The sequence below is a fragment of the Astatotilapia calliptera genome, chromosome 2, assembly GCF_964374335.1.
Source record: "Astatotilapia calliptera chromosome 2, fAstCal68.1, whole genome shotgun sequence".
NCBI lineage: Eukaryota > Metazoa > Chordata > Actinopteri > Cichliformes > Cichlidae > Astatotilapia > Astatotilapia calliptera.
Window position 1 is genome coordinate 27,260,342 of NC_137423.1, and position 5,735 is coordinate 27,266,076.

General features: G+C 46.6%; 1 long non-coding RNA gene across 1 annotated transcript; it reads left to right on the forward strand.

The window, feature by feature from the left end:
- Positions 1–3,221: 3,221 nt before the first annotated feature.
- On the forward strand, positions 3,222–3,689 carry LOC145431433 (uncharacterized). Its single transcript, XR_013911737.1, has 2 exons — positions 3,222–3,359; positions 3,442–3,689. It is a non-coding gene; the product is annotated as an uncharacterized LOC145431433 (long non-coding RNA).
- The last annotated feature ends 2,046 nt before the right edge of the window (positions 3,690–5,735 follow it).

The window sequence follows — 5,735 nt, forward strand, 5'->3', positions numbered from 1 at the left end:
AGGAAGGGAAACGGGGAGAAAAGTCTGAGCTATTCCAAATTACACAAGGACTGGACTGAAAATCTATGACAACAGCATTTATGCAGTGCTGTTTTTGGTTCAAATTGTCATTAAAATATGTACGTAGGAGGTCACGAGATGGAGCAACAGTTAGTTTCTACAGCTATCTATAGAACACACAGGGGCTCTGTCAGTGTTTGCAGTTGCAGTTCAGCCAGTGGTGTCAGAGATCTTGTCAAACTGATGGAATTATAAATACTTAACAGTTACCATCAGCTTTTGATCCACCATGCAATATCCCGAACACACTGCCAATACACTCAAAGCATGCCTGAATAGAAAAAACACACAGCTGAACACCATCAGTCATGGATTGGCCTCCCCAGAGCCCGGACATCAGCATTACTGAAGCAGGATCATCTTTACAGAGTGCAGAACAAAAGGCAGAAACATCCAAAGAAGAGTTTTGAACGTCCTTCAAGAAGCCCGAAGAACCTTTCCTGAAGATGACTCAAAGAAATAACAAGAAAACTGCCTAAGAGAGTTCAGACTGTGTGGAAGAATAAAAGTGGTCATACCAAATATTGTGCTTTAGAACTGCACAAACTCTGCCGTATGTACTGTATATCCATTACATATGTTTTTATGAACAACGATAACTATTTCCCATTTTCCTAACAAAAAGAAAGAAATGAGGGGTAGCTTAAGACTTTTGCACTGTTTAACATTAACCAGTGCATGATTCCAGACATTACCATTGTTTTCCAGATCCCCTCCCACTTTTGCAGCTGTTGTGCAAAAAGCTACTCTAGTGGCCCCCACTAGTGCTTTAAACAAGCTTCCAACAATCTCAAAGCAACATCAGAAACTCATTATAACCCACCACCACCCCTTCTGGAAGGTAATCTAAAATACTGATAGAAAAGAAATGTCAGACTTCTTCAGCTAGCAATTTAACTTGATAGCATTTTATATACATCGTATTCCACCAGACGTTGCCAAGAGCAGCCCCCCTTTTATAATCCGTTCTGATGATCTCAGCCACTTGGATATTATTTCTTCTTACTGTGTACTTCATTAGCCTTTTGAATGCGTTGTTCTACTGCTTTCCCCTTAATAAACCTTACAAGGCTTATTATAATGATTTAGTTTGCACTTTCATGTTTACACCTCAGGACAATTAGACCCGATTACCTAATACATACAGAAGGAAAATAAGGGCCTAGAGAAGAACAAAGAATGGGAAGGTGTGCAACTAATTAATAGTGTTTTTTCACAGTTTTTTTTTCATCTTTGTGTGTGTCTGTGTGTCTGTGTGTGTCTGATACTGATGGGTTGCTCTCTTGGATGATTGCTGATTTCTAATTCCCTGCACACCTCACAGATAAGGCAAAATTGGCTGCAGTCTTTGGACACCTGATACTTGCTTGTATTTGGAACTATCCAAATTACTGAGATAATTTTCTCCCTAGGTTGGGCCAACGGTACACCTGCCTTCATGATAATATTATGTGATTAGTCTTTGTCAACATCATTTTACTTTTTGCTCAGTTGGACTCTTTTTTTTTCTGGCACACAGAGAATCTGTGAAACTGTACCGCGGAACCAAAGACGAGTCGTTTCTGTCCAGTTAGAAAAAAATGTGCATCAGAGTAACTGATTTTCCAGCGAAAATTAAATAAGACCTTTTAAAAATCAGCATGTTGTTTGACTTTGTGATCAGTGGGATCTTCACCTAGAACGGAAAAGACGATGGTTTCTAGCCAAGCACAAAATAAGGGTTTTAAGAAGTGAAAATAAGCCTCAGCTGGAGTCGGGTGAATTAATAATTTATTTAGCGACACCCCCAGAAGGCCCTCTGAATTCAGCGTTTTCTGCTGTGTTTGTTTCCGTCTAAACAGAACGCAGCAAGAAACCTTGAGGTTGAAGCTGTGGATGTTCAAACTGCAGGAGCTGGAAGACAAATATCAGATCCCATATCCACTTTTAGCGTCCTGAGAGATGGCTTTATGTTGTTGTGTTTGTTGTGTTACTGGATTCAGAGAGCATTACTTTTAATGTTTGTGCTTTACCATTTGGGAGCACTATACTTCACACTTTATCTCCACCGCAGTTCACTGGGAAATATTGTATCGTTTCACAGCGCATTTATTTGACTGCTATAGTTCCGTGCTGCTTTAAAAAAATGAGAATTTAGGTACAAAAGATAAGCTCAAATCAATTTTTAATCAAAGCTTGCGTTATAAAGAAAGACACCAATTTAGAGGACAGGATAAGGCTAATAAAAAGCACGCTGAATGGTTTTTGGAGTTTGTCTAAAAGTCACGATAGCCTGGCCTCTGCTTCTTCAATTCTTTTTAAATCGGTCTCTTGTGAGGCCTCTACTTGAAGGAAAGTGGCATATTAAATTACACAGAGTACCTTTCAATCTTTACAAAGGGGCATTCAGCCCACTAAGGTTCATATATGTATTTTTTACAAAGCCTTTATCCATCCTTGGGATAAATGTCTGACTGAATCTCATCAAAGACATTACCCACATATAAAGCAATTCTCTTTCCGCCCATCACTTTGTAGCTGACAGTTTAACTGTAGTGGACATTATCTGTGCTCTGGTTGTCTGTATAACCCTCTTGGATATTTTAAACCCTGTATGTCAGTAAGCATCCTCCAGCTCCTCTGGTAGTCCCTTCAATCAGCGGCCTCAAAGATAAGGTTAGTTTAACTCTGCACCCACCCACTTTGAGTCATGAGTAGTTATTTTATCTGTCCTTGCCACATAATGGAGAGTTTGATGGTCCATGGTTTCTGATCGCTGCTAGTCCCTTCATGTGAGGTCACAGTGGCTTTAAATACAAGCCACACTTCCTCACAGAATAATCAGGCCCATCCTATCTTAAAGACCTCATAGTATTGTATCACCTCGGCACTTCGCTCTCATACTGGAGTCAGTCGTGCAAATAGAGCCAGATTTGCCCTTCAAGGTCAACTTCCCGTGCATCTCCAAACCAGAATGGCTGCTACGGTCAGATCAGCATCAAATTTTAATCAGTTGGGATTTTTGATTACAATGGGCTAATATCTGGAATCCCAGCACTGTTGTTGTGTTTGATCACTATGAGTGTCAGGGTCCCTGTGCCTACCCGGTCGGCTCAGTACGGCTACATATGTTTTGTATTCCTTTTTTATTTTTTCCCTGCTCTCTCCTCTCCCCTCTTTCCCTCCTCCCTCTGCCTGGGCGGAGCTTACCTGCGGGCTCCTGCCCTTGGCCCACGCACCTGTGGCTCATTACGAGTGATCCAGCTCCTTCATAAGACGGCAGCCCTGTGTTTCTCGTCGCTGGACCGTTGCCGACTCTCGTTAGTGTTAACCCCAGCTCAGTTCGTTCTCGTGTTTCCCTAGCGATCTTCTTACAGTAACCTTTTGCTTCTCTGTGAATAGATTTCCCTGGACCTACCCCTGTGTTACCTGAGCGATCAAGTGTGTGAGGATTGGAGCGAGCTTTTGTGTTTCTTGTGGAGTGTGAAGAGGAGCGTGGAGCGTGGATGGAGTGAGGACTTTGGAGCGTGTGTGGACTGCAAGTGTCTTTCCCCCCCCCTGTTCGTGTGTGGATTCCTGGAACCCGTCTTTTCCCCACTGTGTAAATAGATCACCTGGTGCTTCTGTAAATAAAAACCTTTATTGTTCCCTACTCAGAGCCTGCGCGTGAGTCCGTTCAGTCCCGTTGTGACAGAACGGTCCAGCCACGATGGACTCAGCAGGCTCGGCGTCACCCGCCCCAGCCCCGGTCTCGTTGGATGAGCTGTTGCAGCGACACGAGCATATGTTGATGCGGCTCAGTGAAGACGTTGCCGCTTTGTCCCTGGCTCTCGCCCAGCGGACCCCGTTGACTGACTCTCCGCCCCCGCCAGCCCCTCCGGCAGACGAACCCATCCCGGGCGCGAGCGCGTCTCAGCCCGCGAGCGCGTCTCAGCCCGCAAGCGCGGCCCAAACTACACCTGTGGTCGTCGGGCAGCAGCCTCCCTCTCCTGAACTGTTTCATGGTGAGTTGGATAAGTGTGCAGGATTTCTCACACAACTCACTTATTTTTTTCGTCAGCAAATTCACTGGTACCCGGGCGATGGAGATAAGATTTCCTTCTTTGTGCAACTGTTACGTGATCGCGCTCTACAGTGGGCCCAGGCAGTGCTACGATCCCACCCCGACATCTCCTACCCCGAGTTTTTGTCTAAGTTTAAGTGCGTTTTTGACAAAGGATCCGAGGCTGCCGCCGCCGCTCAACGCCTGTTAAATCTTAAACAAGGTAGACGCAGGATGTCGGATTATTCTGTCGATTTCTGGGTTTTGGCTGAGCAAACGGGGTGGGGGCAGGAGGCGCTAAAGAGTGCCTTGCTTAATAACATCTGTGATGAATTAAAAGGCGAACTAATAATGCATGACCTGCCTGCCTCTCTTGACTCTCTAATGACTCTGTGCATTAAGTTAGATGATCGCCTTCAGGCTCGCAGAAACCTCCGGGGGCGGGCCTTTCAGGAGCCACGGGCGCTCTTGGGCCCACCAGCGGGGGAATGGAGGGCCCAACCCAGTGCTGCCCACAGTGGCGAGCTAAGCGAGGAAGGCGAGCAGCCCATGCAGCTGGGTCGCTCACGGCTAACACCCGCGGAACGTCAGCAACGCATGGTCTCTGGTGAGTGCCTGTACTGCGGCCGTAAGGGCCACTTCATTGCCACCTGTCCATCTCGACCAAAAGGGGGCGCCCGCCCGTAGTTAAGGGAGTACTGGTGGGCGACCTATCTAGTAAAAGCTCCCTTCCACGCTTAACGTTACCGGCCAAGTTAACAGTTCACACAAAAACCCATTCTGTGATGGCGTTAATTGACTCTGGCGCGGAACAGAGCTTTATCGATTCAGCCCTCGCGGAAAAATTAGGGGTTGGGTCTGACCTTCTACCTCATCGTTTACATGTCACCGCCTTATCTGGGCAGCGGCTGCCTGATATAACCCATGTCTCAGAGCCCGTGTCACTCACACTCTCCGGCAACCACACCGAGGTTCTAAGCCTATTCGTGTTTAAAGCTCCTCAAACACCGCTTGTCTTAGGTCACCCCTGGTTGCGACAGCATAACCCTCATATCGATTGGAAATCTGAATGCGTGGTAGGCTGGGGAGTGGATTGTCATATGAACTGCCTCCGGGCTGCAACTCCGCCCTCCGCGTCTCCTCCAAATAACCTGTCTGAGCCTCCGGATCTCACCTCTGTTCCACCTGTGTATCACGACTTGGCTGAAGTTTTTCGTAAAGACCTTGCACAATCGTTACCACCTCATCGGCCGTATGACTGCGCCATTGATCTTCTCCCAGGCACCACACTCCCCACCTGTCGCCTTTATAGTCTCTCCCAACCTGAGAGAGCGTCTATGGAGAAATACATCACGGACTCACTGGCAGCAGGCATAATCCGGCCGTCCTCTTCCCCTGTGGCAGCCGGCTTCTTCTTTGTAGAAAAGAAGGACAAGTCCCTCCGGCCTTGCATTGATTACCGCGGCCTTAATAACATTACGGTTAAGAACAAATACCCCCTACCGCTCCTTTCCTCGGCTTTTGAACTTCTGCACGAGACAACGATCTTCAGTAAATTAGACCTCCGCAATGCCTACCATCTAGTTCGGATCAGGGAGGGCGACGAATGGAAAACAGCTTTTAACACCCATCTGGGGCATTTTGAGTACCTGGT